This window comes from Peromyscus californicus, unplaced genomic scaffold, assembly GCF_007827085.1.
Source record: "Peromyscus californicus insignis strain IS unplaced genomic scaffold, ASM782708v3 Scaffold_24__1_contigs__length_46423439, whole genome shotgun sequence".
In the NCBI taxonomy this organism is placed as follows: domain Eukaryota; kingdom Metazoa; phylum Chordata; class Mammalia; order Rodentia; family Cricetidae; genus Peromyscus; species Peromyscus californicus.
In genome coordinates, this window is record NW_026294535.1 from 43,654,097 (window position 1) to 43,671,923 (window position 17,827).

General features: G+C 46.9%; 1 protein-coding gene across 15 annotated transcripts in view; it reads left to right on the forward strand.

Moving 5' to 3' along the window:
* Positions 1–1,556: 1,556 nt before the first annotated feature.
* R3hdm2 (R3H domain containing 2) overlaps positions 1,557–17,827 on the forward strand; it is a 125,161-nt gene continuing 108,890 nt past the window's right edge. For 12 of the 15 annotated variants that reach the window (XM_052753577.1, XM_052753585.1, XM_052753589.1 and 9 more), the window contains exons 1-2: positions 1,557–1,684; positions 12,709–12,821. The gene's annotated coding sequence lies outside the window, so the exon portion shown is untranslated. Of the gene's footprint in view, positions 1,685–12,708; positions 12,822–15,298; positions 15,443–17,827 lie in introns of those variants that run through there. The other 3 variants (XM_052753580.1, XM_052753584.1, XM_052753578.1) reach the window with 3 other exon arrangements.

The following is a 17,827-nucleotide window of genomic DNA, read 5'->3' on the forward strand; positions in this document are numbered from 1 at the left end:
GTCGAGGCTGGAGGAAGGTGAGTAGTCCCCCGCCCCAAGACAGGGTTTCTCTGTGTAGCTTTGTGCCTGTCCTGGAACTGGCTCTGTAGCCCAGGCTGGCCTCGAACTCACAGAGATCTGCCTGGCTCTGCCTCCCGAGTGCTGGGATTAAAGGGTGCGCCACCACCGCCCGGCTGAGGTTAAACATTTAAGATAACTGTTCCAAAAAGTGTAACTGGATCTTTGAGAAGGCCCAAGAGTGTGACTTTTGGCCAGACACAGTGAGTTCAGCGCCAGCCTGGTCTACACAGTGAGTTCTAAGATTATTTTGGGGGCAGGAGTTGCGGTCCGAGCTGGTGGTGGTCCATGGCGGAAATACCAGCCCCAAGAAGCCTGAAGGAGAAAGGACTCCAGAGCCAGAGCCCAGCCAGCCTGGGCTACACGGCGAAGTCAGCCCAGGATTACAAGGCGGGGCCAGCCTGGGCTACAGGGCAAAGTCAGCCCAGGATTACAAGGCGGGGCCAGCCTGGGCTACGCGGCGAAGTCAGCCCAGGATTACAAGGCGGGGCCAGCCTGGGCTACGCGGCGAAGTCAGCCCAGGATTACAAGGCGGGGCCAGCCTGGGCTACACGGCGAAGTCAGCCCAGGATTACAAGGCGGGGCCAGCCTGGGCTACAGGGCAAAGTCAGCCCAGGATTACAAGGCGGGGCCAGCCTGGGCTACTCGGCGAAGTCAGCCCAGGATTACAAGGCGGGGCCAGCCTGGGCTACTCGGCGAAGTCAGCCCAGGATTACAAGGCGGGGCCAGCCTGGGCTACAGGGCAAAGTCAGCCCAGGATTACAAGGCGGGGCCAGCCTGGGCTACTCGGCGAAGTTAGCCCAGGATTACAAGGCGAAGTCAGCTCAGGATTACAAGGCGGGGCCAGCCTGTGCTACGCGGCGAAGTCAGCTCAGGATTACAAGGCGGGGCCAGCCTGGGCTACAACGGCGAGCCTAGCCTGGGCTACAACCGGTGAGTGAGGCCAGCCTCGGGTTACTTAGCCAGACCTCCTCTCCGGCCCTCCCCAGTCACCGGCCTAATCACAGTCCAAGTGCTCGGGGCTCCGGCGGCGACCTCGGGGGCCCCCCGCGGCGGGAACGCGCGCGCGCGCCGAGGACGGGAGCGGTGGTGCGCGCGCGCGTGCGCGCTCGGTGGGGGGGGGGGGCAGAGCGTGCGAGCGTGCGAGCGGGCAGGCGAGCGCCCGGCGGCGGCGGCGGCGGCCCCGCACAGAGCGGCGCCCCCCACACAGGAAGCGGCGCCGGACGCGAGCGGCGCCGGACGCGCTGACGCCCGCGCCGCGGACGTGGTGACGTAGCGCGCAGGCCGCCGCGGGGGGCGGACGCCGGGGCCTTTCTTCCCCTTCTGCTTCTCCCCCTCCCCCCTCTTCTCCCTCTCCGGGCTTGGGTCCCCCCTTCTCTCCCCCTCTCCCCCCTCCTCCCTCCCCCGCCCCGCTCCCCGGCCTCCCCGCCCCGGGCCCCCCGGGGAGACCCGATTTCCCCCCTCCCGCTCCTCCTCCTCCTCCCCGTCCGCGGAGAGCCCGCCCCCAGGAGCGCGCCGCCGCCGCCGCCGCCGCCGGCCGTCGGGGCCGAGCCGCAAGCCGAGCGGCCGTGGGCCCGGGCGGCGGGCGGAGGAGACCGGGCGCCCTCCCCGCTCTGGCCCCCGTGAGGTGAGGCCACCTCCGGCCGGAGGGGCGGGGGCGGGCGGGCGGGGGGCGTGGCGGGCGGCGGGCGGGCCGCGGGGGTGGCGAGGCCGGACCGCGGCCCCCGGGAAGGGTCGGCCCCGCGCGGGCGGGCAGGCGAGCGGACGGGAGCGCGCGGAGCGGGGGCCGCGGGGCTCCGGCGGGGGAGGGGGCGGCGCCGCTGCCGCCACCTGTGGCCTGTGCCCCGGGACCCGGGAGAGCGCGGCGGCGGCGGCGGCGGCGGCGCCCTGGGCCCGCGCTGGAGCAGGGCAGAGAGCGTGTCCCGGGTGCCCGCCCGCCCGGGAGCCCTTCGGAGAACCGGGGACCCGGAGGTGTCGGGGTTTGTCCCTGGACGCGCGCGGCGCGGCCCGGAGGAGTTTGGCCCCGGGCTGGAGGGTGTTCTGGAGCTGGGAGAAGTTGGGCCTGTGCTGAGCCCGCCACTCACGCGTCCTCGTAGGGCTAAGCAGTTTCTGTTTTTGCCCCTCAACGCCGGCCACCGGGAGCCCGGTAGCTGCGGAGACTGTTTGCTCCAAGTGAATTGTTTTGCATAACGATGCCTGACCGACTCACAACCCCCCAAACCCCAAAGCACTGCACTAAAACGGATGAGAGGAAAGAGGGAAAATTTAAATTCAGATCCTAGTTGAAGGAGTGGCCTTGAGTGCATCCCACCCGCATCCCCATCCCCACAGGACTTGAGTCCCCATAGTCTCAGCTGATGTTGGTAGGCAACTTGGAGGAGGCTGGGGGGATGTGACACGTACCACTTAAAAATCACACATTCCTAGTATTTTTATTGTATTTCTAGATAGTTTTATTTTTTATTTATTTATTTATTTTTTGGTTTTTCGAGACAGGGTTTCTCTGTAGTTTTGGTGCCTGTCCTAGAACTCACTCGGTAGACCAGGCTGGCCTCGAACTCACAGAGATCCTCCTGCCTCTGCCTCGCGAGTGCTGGGATTAAAGTCGTGCGCCACCACCGCCCGGCCGTATTTCTAGATAGTTTTAAACTGACATGTCAGTCGTGTGTGTGGCCTCTTTTCCAAATGCGTTTTTCCTTACTTCAGTAAAGACCCATCCCACAGGACTGGGGCATCGAGATAAAAGTTGGAGGAGATGTGGAAAGATGTGAATTACGTTCTTTCATTTCACTTGTTAGATGTATTTTTTTCGTCTCCGGTAGCTATTTTCCACGATGGTTTCTAGAACAGAGATCCTTACCAGAAGGGCTGATGAAATGTCAGCGAAAGTTAAACTTTAGGAGTTGAAATTCCAGCAGGGCAGAGACAGGAGGATCTCTTGAGTTCTAGGCCAACCTAGTCTACAAAGCCAGTTCCAGAACATCCAGGGCTACACGCACGCGCGCACACACACGCAATTCTAGTTGGTTTGTGCTGAATGACCTGCAGAGCTTCAAAACTTAAAATTGATCATATAGTCTGCTGTGATGAGACCTGTAATCATCGTTTGGAAGGTGAAGACTGGAGGATCAAGAGTTCAAAGTTGGCCTGGTCTACATAAAGAGTTGGAGGTCAGCCTGGACTACAGAGACCATGTCTGAGTAAACAAACCAAACCAAAAATAATGCAAAAATTCGCCTAATAAAGTTGGTAGAAGTGGTATAGACCTGTAATCCCAGCACTAGGGATCCTGAGTTTGAGGCCAACCAAGAGTATAGGGTTCAAACCTAACCTGGTTTCTCTAACGGTATCCTGTTTCAAAAATAACAAATCAGCAACAGCAAAAATAAATAAGTCAATACATGTGATAAAAACCATATGCCTTGGGCTTAGATTTTGGCTGAGTTGGTGGAGTCTGGCCTAGCGTGCACAAAGCCCTGGGTATCATTCCCCAGCATTGTGTAAAGCCAGGAGGGTATGGCATGCTCTCCTGTGATACCAGCACCCTGGAGGTAGAGGCAGGAGGATCAGAAGTTTAGGATCGTCCTCCACTACATACACCATTTGAGGACTGACTGAGGAGATACAAGAGACCCTGTCTCAAAAAGAAAAAGGAAAGGAATCTGAAGAGGGATGGCTTCCTGTTCCAGAGTAAAACCTGGTTCTCTTAGTCTTTGTTTAATAACTTTGAGACCCACTCTCCTACTCGCCCATGTTTCAGCCTCCCGAGCACTAGGTGACGTGTGTGCACCGTGGTGCCCTGCTGAGCACTTGGTACTTGTCTCTGACACTATGGACCAGTAGCACCGTTCCCCTAACTCACACACTGGTCTCCTGGCTATTGGTAGATGGCTCCACACTGTTCTGTGTTCTCGGTTTGGTTGGTACTCCAGGGACCCTGACGGGGACATTTTCCTGGCTCTCTGGATTGCAGAGGATTTGTGTGATTCTTACTTCCTGTCTCCTGACCTCTTGTCGCCCTGTTCCTTTGTGTAAGTTCAGTCTGTCTTGTTAAAAACAAGGACAGATTTTTTTTGGTTTTCTTTTGTGAATTCTGTGTCCTCATTGTTTTTGTACATTGGACGTGCAGTCAGTGCTTGACAGACATGATGTTTATTGAATGACTAGCTGAGAGGGGCTGATGGTGCCCAATCTGCCCAGGAACTCTTAGGCTCCATTGAATCGCCTGTTTCAGCCTCCCAAACAGCTGACGTTACAGGCTCCCTGGCTGTATTTGTTTTATTATTTATTTTTATTTTATGTGCATTGGTGTTCTGCCACGATTGCCAGATTCCCCTGGAACTGGAGTTACAGCAATTGTGAGCTGCCATGTGGGTGCTGGGAATTGAACCTGGGTCCTTTGGAAGAGCAGCCAGTGCTCTTAAACTCTGAGCCATCTCTCCAGCCCCTGGTTATATTCTTGTGAATTTCTGGTAAGATTTTGTAAGGTTTTCATTGGAAGAGAATATTTCCCTCCCTGTCACCTCTTAGGATATTTTCTGTTTGGCAGAGAACAGGAGGGAATGTGAGATCTTTTGTTTGGCTAGTCTTTTTTTTTTTAAGATTTATTTTATGTGTATGTATATGTACCACTTATTTGCTTGGTGTCTGCAGAGGCCAGGAAGGGCCTAGGACCATCTGGAACTGAAGTTGAGACAGTCGTGAGTTGCCATGTGGGTGATGAGAACCAAACCCAGTCCTCCACAAGGGCAGCCAGTGCTCTCTGTCTCCAGCTCTGTGGGGATGGTCTCGGATCTCACGTGGGAGTCACTCATAGCTGGCTGAGACAAGTGCATCTCTGCAGTCTTGGCCTCTGCACAGAAGGTGGTAGTCCTCCATCTCTGTAGATAAAAGTTGAGCTAGAAACTATAAAAATTGCTTTCTCTAACAGTGGGGGATTTGGTCTTAGAGAACATTTACTCCCTTCCCTAGCATTTTTAGCTGAATTCAATAAATCTACATTAAGTCTGAGGATAAAAGAAGCAGGCCTGTGAGTACTTTGGGGCATGCCTCATCTTTTCCTCCTCGGTTACTTTCTCTGACCTGACTGGAGTGGCTTGGGTAAGATTGCTCTCTGGGGCAGTTCTTGGCTACTCTTCAGTTCAGGAAGGCAAAGGATGAGGTATCTTTTAAAAGCACTTTGTAGGAATGCGGTGGGAAAAGTTTGAAAGCTGGCATGCCCACGAGAAAGCAGCTTGTTTGTGGAGAAAGAATCAGGGATCTAGTTAACAGTTGACTAGATCTGGTTCTAATACTAATAGCACCAGAAGTGTGTTAGGTAAAAGATCTGGTGGCAGATGTCTAGACAATCAGGAGTTTAAAGTTACCTTTACTTAGTAAAGTAAGTTCCAGTGCAGCATGAGCTACCTGAGACCCTGTATTTAAAAAAAAAAAAAAAAAAAAAAAAAGATTTCTTTCTCTTGCTCTCTGTCTCTGTCACTCTGTGTGTGTGTGTGTGTGTGTGTGTGTGTGTGTGTGTGTGTGTGTGTGTGTGTGTACATACGTTAGAAAACAACTTGTGTGGAGCAGGTTCTCCTTCCACCTTACCATGGGACCCAGGGATCGCACTTGGCTGTCAGGTTGAGAGAGAAATGCTTTTCCTCTTGAGCCATCTCACTGGCTCAGCAAAAGGTAGATTTTTGAGGAAGGAAGAAAAGTGTTGTGTTTTGGTTATGTTGTCCTGGTAGGTTCAAAGAGAGAATGTTGTAAAATTATCTAATTTTCCTTGTAAGTTTTTATTTTTATTTTTTTGGTTTTTCGAGACACGGTTTCTCTGTGAAACATTCCTGCCTGTCCTGGAACTTGCTTTGCAGACCAGGCTGGTCTCAAACTTACTGAGATCTGCCTGCTTCTGTTTTCTGAGTGCTGGGATTAAAGGTGTGCACCACCACCGCCTGGTTTAAGATTTTTTTTTTTTGAGGCAGTTCTCGACTCCGTAGCCCTGGCTAACCTGATACTATGTAGTCTAGGCTGGCCTGGAATTTACAGAGATATGCCTGCCTTTGCCTTCTGGGTGCTGAAATTAGACATGCACCACACTCCCAGCCAAAGATTTTATTTTATTTCAAAATTGTGTGTATGTGTGCTTATGTTTATGTGCAAGTTTATATCCTGTGGAGGTCAAGAGAGGGCATCCAGTTCCCTGAATCTGGAGTTGCCCGTGGTTGTGGTTGTGAGCCACCAAACATTGGTGTGGGAACTCCAATGTCAAGCTTGTCACCACGTCCTTTACCCTTTAAAGGTGAGCTAAAAAGGCAGGCATGAGGGTAGATGCCTATCTGCCCTCCTCCTGCTCAGAAGGCAGGGCAGGAAGATGAAATCAATTGAAGCTATCCTGGGCTACAGTGTTGAGTCCTTGTCTTAAAAAACCAAAGGAGAAAAGAGAGTTTGTGTGAAGAATGTTGTCCCTTCCGTGGAGTGTGGCCACCTTAGGAGCAGGAGACAGCCAGACTCAGGGCTTCAAGATGTGCACATGGATCCAGTTGGTGTGCTAATTTTAGACCTTCGAGTCCAGTGGCCTGAGTGTTTTCCTTGAGCTTTATCCTCACCTCTGTGGAGATGCTCCACTTGATGGTCAGTCTAGTTGCTGCTGTAGCAGCAAAGCACTCTCCCTGTCTCCGTCTCTCTCCGTTGAAGGTACTCTGTCCATCCCGTCTATTATGTGGGACTTTATTCGTTTATTTTTATAATTCAGCACATTTTAAAAATAATTTATTTTTATTTTATGTGCATTGATGTTTTGCCTGCATGTATGTCTGTGTGACAGTGTCGGATCTTGGAGTTACAGACAGTTGGGAGCTGCCATGTAGATCCTGGGAATTGAACCCGGGTCCTCTGGAAGAGCAGTCAGTGTTCTTAACTGCTGAGCCATCTCTCCAGTCCCTATGTGGCTTTATTTTTACAAGCAGATAGGAAATTTTCTTAATTTGGCCTTTGTTTTGAGTTTCCTTGACATATTTTCTCCTATACTTACAGAAAATCAGGCAAAATCTGTTAATTACGGAGATAGGAAGATAGCTTAGATTTGTTTAGTTGGAGACGTTCTCTTTGTGTAGCCCTGGCTAGCCTTGGTCCTTCCGCCTCAGCCTCCTGGGTGCTGGGATGACAGGACTGTGTGCCACTATATCTGGCTAGTTCTAACATAATACATAGAATAAGCTGTTTTATCTTCATTAACTGCTTTTGTGGTGCCACTTTTGGTATGCTGGTATGTTTCACATCATTTATCATTTTTCTGCAGTTTGTTGTTATTATGGGGTGTGTGTTGTGGTAGTGTGTCTACATGCTGTGTTGTGTATGGAGTTAGAGAACAACAAGGAGAGCTGGTTATCCATCCTGTATGTGGGTGCTGGGAATTCAACTCAGATTGTCAAATGCATCTACCTACTAAGGTATCTTGCTGGTCCCCATTATTATTATTTTTGAGACAGCTTATGTAGCCAAGTATAACCTTCAACTTCTTTTATTTATTTATTTATTTATTTTAAGATTTATTTATTATGTATACAGTGTTCTGCCTGCATGTATACCTGCATGCCAGAAGAGGGCATCAGATCTCATTACAGATGGTTGTGAGCCACCATGTGGTTGCTGGGAATTGAACTGAGGACATCTGGAAGAGCAGCGAATGCTCTTAACCTCTGAGCCATCTCTCCAGCCCTAACCTTCAACTTCTGATCATCCTGCATCTACTTCTCAAGTACTGAGGTTGTAGCCATATGCTACCATGTCCGTATCTTTTTGTTGTTTATGTGGTTCTGGGCCTTGAACCCAGGCTTCAAGCATGCTAAGCAAGCACTGTGTCAACTGAGTTGTATCTCCAGACCTGAAATTTTTTGTTAGTAATAACACAACCTGTATTTCATAATCTCCAAAGCACTTTTGTCTTTGCCAAAGGCTTGATTAGAACAAGCAAGTTGGCCCAGCAGTTCAAGGCACTTCCTACTGTTACTCAAGTCTGGGAACCTGAGTTTGATTCCTGGAATCCTCCTAAAGGTGGATACAGAAAACTGACTTCACGGAACGGTCCTTCCCCAAAAAATAGATGTTTAAACACCCCCCCCCCAAAAAAAAACCCCTCAAATGAGCCTTAATGTTATACCAGTGTTTATGTTAAAAAGGTAAGTTTGGTCTGGCTGTGACATACCTTTAATACCAGCAGTTGGGAGGCAAAGGCAGGTCAGATCTCTGTGAATTCAAGGCCAGCCTGGTCTACAGAATGAGTTCCAGGCCAGTCAGTACTACACAGTGAGATCCTATTTCAAAACAAAACACAACGAAAAGAACTAAGTTATTAAGTATGCAGTTCATATTTTTGTTGACATTGTTTCATGTGACATTTGTAATAATTTATGCAGGGTTTTAGCATATGAACATCATTGTTGCCTCAAGTAATCCTTGGTATCCTGGAAGAGTGGTTCAGATTTAGGAAAGCTTTCACAGACTTAATAATTAGGAAGAAAGCAATTAAGGGGATTCCAATACAAATTCAGTACTGGTCCAATCCCAGGCTGGCCTGAAACTCACTGTGTAGCCTATACTGGCTTCAGACTTACACGAATATACCTACCTCATCTCCCTAGCACCACCTTTTTAAGTTATCTTGTTTTATTTCTTGTCTGTTTTCTGACTTATACCTAATGCCTACGAGAAGAGGAATGTTCTGTATTTTATGAACTGCTGTAATCCTAATGTCCACAGTCATTCCTCAGTGCACACTTAGATGTTGTCTGCAGGAAGGAATGGAGGAATACACACATGCATGCAGTTTGAGTGTATTCTGTAGATTTGTATTTGGGCTGAGGATATAGAGCCTGTAATCTGTACTTTAGGGAAGCTCCAGACAGTGCTTGCACTGTCTCTGGTTGGTTGTCTTAGGTAACATTTCAGAAACAGCACCGGGCAGTTGACACCACTCTGATGACTTTACCTTGCAGCTGTTGTTATAGCTGATACTTTGTGGTTTGGTCCTCAGTGCTGACCACTTACCTCAGCTCTAGGCTCCTTCATTCTCTGGTATTTGAACGTCTCCATTTGATCCTCACGTAGCACCTCAAGTTCACCATGGCCAAACAGAAATAGTGTGAGGGAACTAGGAGTGTAGCTCACTGAGTGAGGCAAACAGAAAATAAAGGAATAATTTTTTTTTTGGGCCGGGTGATGGTGGCCGTGTGGTGCATGTCTTTAAGCCCAGCACTCAGGAGGCAGAGGCAGTCAGATCTCTGTGAATTCAAGGTCAGCCTGGTCTACAGAGTGAGTTCCAGGACAGCCAGGGCTGTTACACAGAGAAACCCTGTCTCAAACCTCCACCCCCAAATATATATAAAAGTCTTCTCATGGAAATGGGTTCTTACTCCTGAGTAGTTCTTCCTGTGAACAGTACTTGTGAATGGCCTAACTGTATAAGCCGAAAAGTTGGACATTAAAAAAGTGAGTCTTTTCTAGTCTTTAGTCTCTAACAGTCATAAAAATCTTATGTGGACACATATCCATCCTGTCTCTCCAGTCTTTCCATCTCTCCACAGTGGTGCCCTTCTTTAGTTCAGGATGTCGCCAGCTCTCATCCGCACAACTGGGATGGCTTTTAATTGGCATTCCTGTTGTGGCCTTGCTCCTCCTCCAGTCTGTGCAGAAGTGATGGGATGGGAAAGGCTCCCAGGTGGGTCCAGGAGATGATCTGTGGGAGGAAAGGGGAAGAGCTGGGGTGGATGACTCTCAGGCTTCTGTTCTGGATGACAGGACTGCACTGCTGACTGAAAGGAGAAGGGCAGACTAAGGGTTAGAGCAGTGGGTCTCCACCTTCCTAAGACCGCGTCCCTTTAATCCAGTTCCTCATGGTATGCTGACCCCATCCGTAAAATCAGCTGGGCAGTGCTGGTGCATGCCTTTAATCCCAGAGGCAGGCCGATCTCTGTGAGTTTGAGGCCAGCCTGGTCTACAGAGCTAGTTCCAGAACAGCCAGGGCTACACAGAGAAACCCTGTCTTGAAAAATGAAACAAAACAAAAATTATTTTCATTGGTACTTCATAACTGTAATTTTGCTGCTGCTATGAATTGTAATGTAAATATCTGGTATCAGGATATCTGATATGCAATCACTGTTCTGGAACTCTGAATTTAGACCAGGCTGGCCTTGAATTCACAGAGATTTCCTGCCTCTGTGTCCCATGTACATGACACCACACTTGGCATACCTTCTTTTTTTTCCTGACAGTTTCCTGTAGCTCAGGCTGGCCTGGAACTTGATCTGTAGCTAAGTTTGACCTTGAATTCCAGACCCTCTTGCCTTTGCCTCTGGAATGCTGGGATGATCATTTCTTTCTAGTGCCAAGGGGCAACCTGGGCTCCTAAATGAAGTCGCCGGATCGGTGCTTACGTGGTGAATTCAGTTAGGTCAGGTGGCTGTGAATGAGCAAATGGGAGCTGGCGCTGCAGCTCCATCGGGACAGGGTTTGCCTAGCTGGTGTAGTGCTGGTTCCCATGTGTTCATTCACATTCTCTCTCAGTAGAGTTTCACTAGGTAAGCTACCCCATTTGGCTGTTGTAAGACTGATGATTCTTGTTTTCCTCAGGAACCTTCTGTTGTTTTGAGACAGGGTTTCGTGTAGTACCCCACACTGCCCCAGACTCACTCTGTGACAGAGATGACTGTGGACTTCTAGTTCTCCTGCCTTTACCTCCCAAGTGCCTTTTACCCGTGTCCTTGGCGTCCATTGATGAGTCTTACCTGAATCTTTCATTAAATTGGTGATTTCAAGATGTTGATTTTCAGATTGTCTCCTTCCCTTTACATTTACTAGCTAGATGGTTTTGATTTGGAGAGTACTGTAGAGTTGATATTTTTCTTCTTTTCCTACTGTGTGTGCAGTATATGCATGTGCATGCAGTTGCATATGTGAGAGACTGTGCCTAAAAAGATAACTAGGACCAGTGGTTGTACACTCAAGGTTGTCCTCTGGTCTTCCATACACGTACGCGCACACATAAGTACACACCCAGTAGTGCATACAGACACTTTACCCCCCTCCCAAATTCAGTAATTTTAGTTCCTAGTTGTCAGTGTTAAATACAGTATTGACTATTAAAAATAAAATAGCATTTGGAGCTGAAGAGATGGCCTATCAGTAAAGAGTGAGTTCCCACGTAGGCCGCTCCTAATAGCCTGTAACTCCAACCTTACGGTGTCTGTGGTAGGCACAGTGCTATGTGCATATATACACACAATTAAAAATAAAATTCAAACTCATTAAAAGAACCGTACAATTTGGCCAGCAAAATAGTTCAGTAGGTAAAGGCACTTGCGGCCACGTCCTGTAACCTGAGTTCTGTCCCGGGAATTCACACGGTGGAAGGAAAGAGTCAACTCTTCCAAGTTATTCTCTGACCTGGTCATGCCAGGGTGTGTTACACGCACCCCCTCCCCATAAATATGTACACTGTAAACATGGTTTAAGAATAAAAATGTTAAATTATCTCAGTTTGGTTAACGGGAGCTTCTTAGGGGTGGCTTCTCTCTCCCTTTGGCACTGAGCCACCATCAGGATTTCAGCACCCCATGCACTTTGATGGGCAAGGTGCTTTTAGTTAACTTTGTACTCCACTTGCCCCAGGCCTGGAGCTAATCACTTGTGAAAGAACCCTGATTCCTCTAGTGGGGAATAGTTCCTTCACAGGAAAATTACTTCTTCTTCTTCTTTTTTTTTTTTTTTTTTTGTGTTTGTTTCAAGACAGGGTTTCTCTGTGTAGCTTTGTGCCTTTCCTGGATCCCGCTCTGTAGACCAGGCTGTCCTTGAGCTCACAGAGATCTGCCTGCCTCTGCCTCCCGAGTGCTGGGATTAAAGGCGTGCGCCACCACTGCCCAATTTAAGTTTTATTTTATTTTTATTTTTTGTGTATGGGTGTTTGCACGTACACGCATGTCTGTGTACCACTTGTATGCCTGGGTCTATGGAGGCCAGAAGAGAATATCAGACTCCCTGAAACTGAAGTTACAAATGGTTGTGAGCCACCATGGGGGTTTTTCTTTGGAATAGCAGCTAGTTCTCTTAATATCTGAGGCATCTCTGCAACCCCCCTTCAAGTTTCCTTTTGAGACAGGGTCTCATGTAGCTTATGCTGGCCTTGAGCTCCTGATCATCCTGCCTCAGCCTCCCAAGTGCTTCGATCTGGGTGTGACCACACCCCAGCTGGCTCAGTATTTTAGTCAACACATTGCTAGCCTGTCAGTTGATTATATGGCACGTGTATTTCTTCCCTTGTCTGCTCTAACATGACTAAAGAAATTAGCTGCCTGGCAACATAAATCACAGATATTAAAATGAATTGCATATCTTCCAACTCTTTCTATTGCTTGGCTAAATTTAGAACTATATGGAGCTTCTGTAGAATTGAAATCTCTGGGGATTTTATCGTTGATAGACAGTGTTCAGCTTTAGAGTGAGGAAGAATGTATGTGGCTTCACAGTGATTCCTGTGCTGTCACCCACATCACTAATTAAGACACAGACCAGGGAAAGTCAGAACTGTTCTGAGAATTTTATTTCACTGCCATGTTGCTGAAAGCTTATTAGGGCCTGGCCTCAGTGTAGTGAAAGACTCTTTCTTCTTCTCAGGTGAACTGCCCGAGGCTACCAGTGTCCTTCCTCAGTGTCTCAAAGTCATACTTGATATAGTTCTTAATACTTCACCTGGATGGATCAGCCAGCATATCTGAGCTAGAAATCAGGTGAGCATTACTCTGGGGCCTTATGGGTAAAGTTTATGATGTTTGCATTGTTTTGTGAGTTCAGACTAGGGTTAATAGTTTGAGCAGAAATTTATCTGTGTACACGCAGCTGTCCATGAAATGTGGAGGTCTGCTGATGTGCATGTGTGGAGCATTAACATAAGAAAAGGCAGCTCTAAGGAGTGAGTACTTTGAGTAAACAGTTTAAGGTAAATATAATTTAAAATAGAAGACAGTTTTACTTATAGCAAATAGGTTTCATATGTCATTTGGTAGTGGGAAAAGTAATGCTATTACTGCGTAGTAAGAAATTCTGGGGATAATTGAAAGTGCAAAAATTCATCATAAACTGAGGAGAAAAATTAATATAAATAGAATGTTGTGTTACTGAGATCCTAAATTTATACACATGGTGAAATGTAAAAAAATTTAAAAATAAAGCCCCCTTTTATTTTTTTAAAAGTTATAAGGCTGGAGAGATGGCTCAGTGGTTGAGAGCACTGGCTGCTCTTCCAGAGGACCCAGGTTCAGTTCCCAGCACCCACATGGCAGTTCACAATTGTCTGTAACTCCAGTTTCAGGGGATTCGACACCTACACACACACACACACACACACACACACACACAGACATGCAAAACTGCCTGTTGTTCCAGAAGACCCAGGTTGATTCCCAGCACCCACATGGTTGCTCACAATAGTTTATAACTCCAGTTCCAGGGAATGTGACTCCCTCTTGCCGCTGCAGGCAACACAGGGACATGGTGTACAGACACACATGCAAAAGAATAACTACTTAAAAAAAAAAGTTCAAATAGAAAACAAATAAACCAAAACCTATAGTGGACAGTAAGGAACTTTGGCTTGTGTGCATTATATTTATCAATATTGAACTTTACTAGGGTTTAAAACTAAGAAAACAATTTAAATATTAATTCATCAAATATAACCATACACTTCTTTTTTTTTTTTTTTTTTTTTTTGGTTTTTCAAGACAGGGTTTCTCTGTGTAGCTTTGCGCCTTTTCCTGGAACTCACTTGGTAGCCCAGGCTGGCCTTGAACTCACAGAGATCCGCCTGGCTCTGCCTCCCGCGTGCTGGGATTAAAGGCGTGCGCCACCACCGCCCGGCAACCATACACTTCTTACATATTGATGATAGCTATAACTTGGTGTGTACATGTATGCATAAGGATGCCTGTACCTGTGCATGCACATCTGGAGGAGGCCAGAGGTCAACACTGAGTGTTGTCTGGTTTGCCTTTTTTTTTTTTAAGATTTGTTTTATGTATGTGTATCTGTGTGTGCTCATGAACACGTGTGTAGGTACTTGGAGAGGCCAGCAGAGGGTGCTGTGTTCCTTGGAGCTGGTGTCCATGCTCTTGTGAGCCACCTGATGTGGGTGCTAAGAACCAAACTCTAGCCTTCTGCAAGAGTAACAAGTGTTCTTCATGGAGAATCCTAATGATTCTCCAGCTTCCCTCTGCCCTGTCTATTTTAAAGTTTATTTATATTGTCTTCTGCTTTATTTTTGAGCCAGTGTCTCGTGAGCCTATAGCTCACTGTTTGAGCTAGAAGGCTAGCAAGTACCCAGAGTCTGCCTGCCTCTGAGTTGCTGACTCCAGCGTTGAAGTTACAGATAATGTATGACTCTGCCCACATTATATGTAGGTGTTGGGGGTCTGAACTCACATCCTCATGTTGGTACAGTAGGAGTTTTACCCACTGAGATATCTCTCTAGTTTCTATACCTTTAAAAAAAAAACAAAAACAAAAAACTTTCAAAACAGTTCACTGAGGAAGGCAGGCATTACTTTATTTATTTTATTTTATTTATTTTATTTTTTTTAGTGCTATGTATCAAACTTAGGACTTAGATGTACTAGGGAAGCACTCTACCACTGAGCTATATTCCTGACATTGTTTTATCATTTTGAAAATCTATAATATATAACTTAATAGCAGACAATTGGATTCTTTTGTTGAAGTATGTGAAGAAAATCCAGCCCCAAAGACACATAGTTGGAAGAAGTCGTATTTTAACGTCTCCTTCATTAATTGTGAACAGTCTTCTTTGATACTATACCCGGTACACTGTATAAGTGGGTAAATGGTACATCTCTCCCTTCCTCCCTCAGTCTGCCCTCCCTTTTCCCTTCTGTCTGTCTGGTTCATGCTGGCCTCAGACTCCTTGTAGCTCACATTTCAGCTTTTCCTCCTTTGGCCTCTGGAGTGTTGGGGTTATGGGCATGTGCCTGATGGTACATTGTTGAGTCTAAAAGCATTAGAGTTTTGTCCTTGGTGGAATTAAAATTTATTTGTGTGTCTGGGGAGATAGTTCTGTAGGTACATGGTTCTAGCTTCAATCTAGGTACTGTAGCTATCTGTCTTCTAAACTGAATAGATCTTTACCCACGAGTGATTTGGAAATACTATGAATTGGTCAGCTGATAACTTTTTTTTTTTTTTTGTCTTTGAGACAAAGTCTCACTATATATCCTTGACTGGCCTGGAATTCATTATGTAGATCAGGCTTGCTTCACACTCACAGAGATCTGCCTGCCTCTGTCTCCCAAGTGCTTGGATTAAAATTGTTCATCTACACACTGACCCAGATTGACAGGTATTGATTCACTGAGTGATACTGACCTTCCCAATGTTTGACCCAGTTCATTTGTGAGTATATATGTGAAGTGGAAGTGTGTGTGTGTGTGTGTGTGTGTGTGTGTGTGTGTGTGTGTTAGAGAGAGAGAGAGAGAGAGAGAGAGAGAGAGAGAGAGAGAGAGAGAGAAGTATTTTATATTTACTGTTCTGCCAAGAATAGTAAATACATGAATGTGAGCTGGAGAGATGGATCAGGGGTTAAGAGCACTTGTTCTAGCCAGGTGGTAGTGATGCACACCTGTAATCCCAGCACTTTGGAGGCAGAGGAAGGCAGATCTCTTGAGTTTGAGGCCTGCCTGGTCTACAGAGCGAGTTCCAGGATAGCCAGGACTACAGAGAAACCTTGTCTCAAAAAACCAACAAGACAAAACAAAAACAACAACAACAACAAAACAAAACAAAACAACAAAACACTTGTTCTTGCAGAAGATCTGTATTTCATTCCCAGCACCCACATGGAAGTTCACAACTGTGTCTAACTCCAGTTCCATGGACTCCAGCGCCCTCTTCTGCTCTGCAAGCTCCAGGCATTTGTACTCATAGACAAGATACATAAGCAGAAGACCCACAGGGGAGAGAGAGAGACAGACAGACAGACAGGAAGGAAGGAAGAAAAAGAAAGAAAGCACTCTTTTTAAAAAGGCATGAACATGTTTGATGTGATTTGATGGTTTATGCCTGTAATCCCAGCACTTGGGAGGCTGAGGCAGGAGAATTGCTGTGGGTTCCAGACCAGCCTGGGTTATAGAGTGGGGCACTGTCTCAAGCAGTGGGGGTGGAGGGGAACAACACATGAATTGAAGGACAGAAGTTATAGTCAGCCTTCCTTAATTGTGAGTTCCACATTTGTGGATTCAGCCAAATACAGTGAAAACATGTTCAGGAAAGAGGCCAGGCATGGTGGAGCACACCTGCAGTCCCAGCACTGGGAGGCAGAGGCAGGTAGGGGATCTCTGAATTTGCTAGCCTGGTCTACATACAGAGTTTCAAGCTAACCAAGGCTAAATGATGAAATGCTGTCTGAAAAAAAAAAAATCAGAACAACTGCAGCTGTACCAAACACATACAGACGTTTTCCCTAATTGTCTTGTAATCAATACTGCATAACAACTATCTACATAGTATGAGATATAATATAGAAATGATTGAATATATAGGTAGGCTCAGTGTGGTGGTGCATATCCCAGCATTTAGAAGACTGAGAATGTGAAGCTGCCTTAGCTAGGGTTTCTTTCTGTGAAGAGACACCATGACCATGGCAACTCTTATGAAGGAAAACATTTAATTGAGTGGCTTACAGTTTCAAAGGTTTAGTCCATTATTATTGTCATGACTAGGTTGTGGTGGCGTGCAGGCAGACATGGTGCTGGAGAAGGAGCTGAGAGTGGAGAAGGATCTACATCTTGATCCCGCAGGCAACAGGAAGTGGTCTGTCTCACTGGGTGTAGCTTAAGCGTAGGAGACCTCAAAGCCCGCCTCCACAGTGACACGCTTCTCCAACAAGGCCATGCCTCTCATTGGTGCCACTCCCTTTGGAGGACCATTTTCTTTTAAATCACCACAGAAGCCTGTAGCTGGAGTTTCCCTGTGTCCATCTAGCTCCTGCAGCCGCTCAGACCCAAGTAAACACACAGAGACTTATATTACTTATAAACTGTATGGCCGTGGCAGGCTTCTTGCTATCTAGTTCTTATATCTTAAATTAACCATTTCTATTAACCTATACCTCACCACGTGGCTCTAGGCTTACCGGTACTTTACATCTTGCTTCTCGTGGTGGTGGCAGGCAGTGTCTCCTGCCTCAGCCTTCCTCTTTCAGAATTCTCGTCTCTGCTCATCCCACCTATACTATATTTCCTGCCTGGCTACTGGCCAATCAGCACTTTATTTATTAACCAATCAGAGCAACACATTCAAAGCATAGAGAAAGACATCCCCAGCAGAAGCCAATCTGGGTTATATAACAAGACCCTAAGTTTTCACTCCCCACCAAAGTATGTAGCTCTACAGAGTATATGCAAATACGCTACTTACTATAAAGGATTTGAGCGTGTTGAGGTTTTGGTTATCTATAGGAGTTGGAGGGTTGGTGTGGAGGATATTGAGAAGGGACTGCAGGATTATTAATCTTTAGTGCTTCACTGTGGACGTTCTGTTTCATCATCTGCTGTGCTGGGGCTGCACTGAGAGCCTTCCTCATGCTGTCAAGTCCTTCACTGACCACATCCCAACTCGTTTCAGGGTTTATTTCTTAGTGAGACGGTCTAGTTTAGTTTTAAAAATTGAATGTGTAGAGGGATAAAATATCACTAGTAGTTTTCTGTTTGTTGTTTGTTTTTAGACA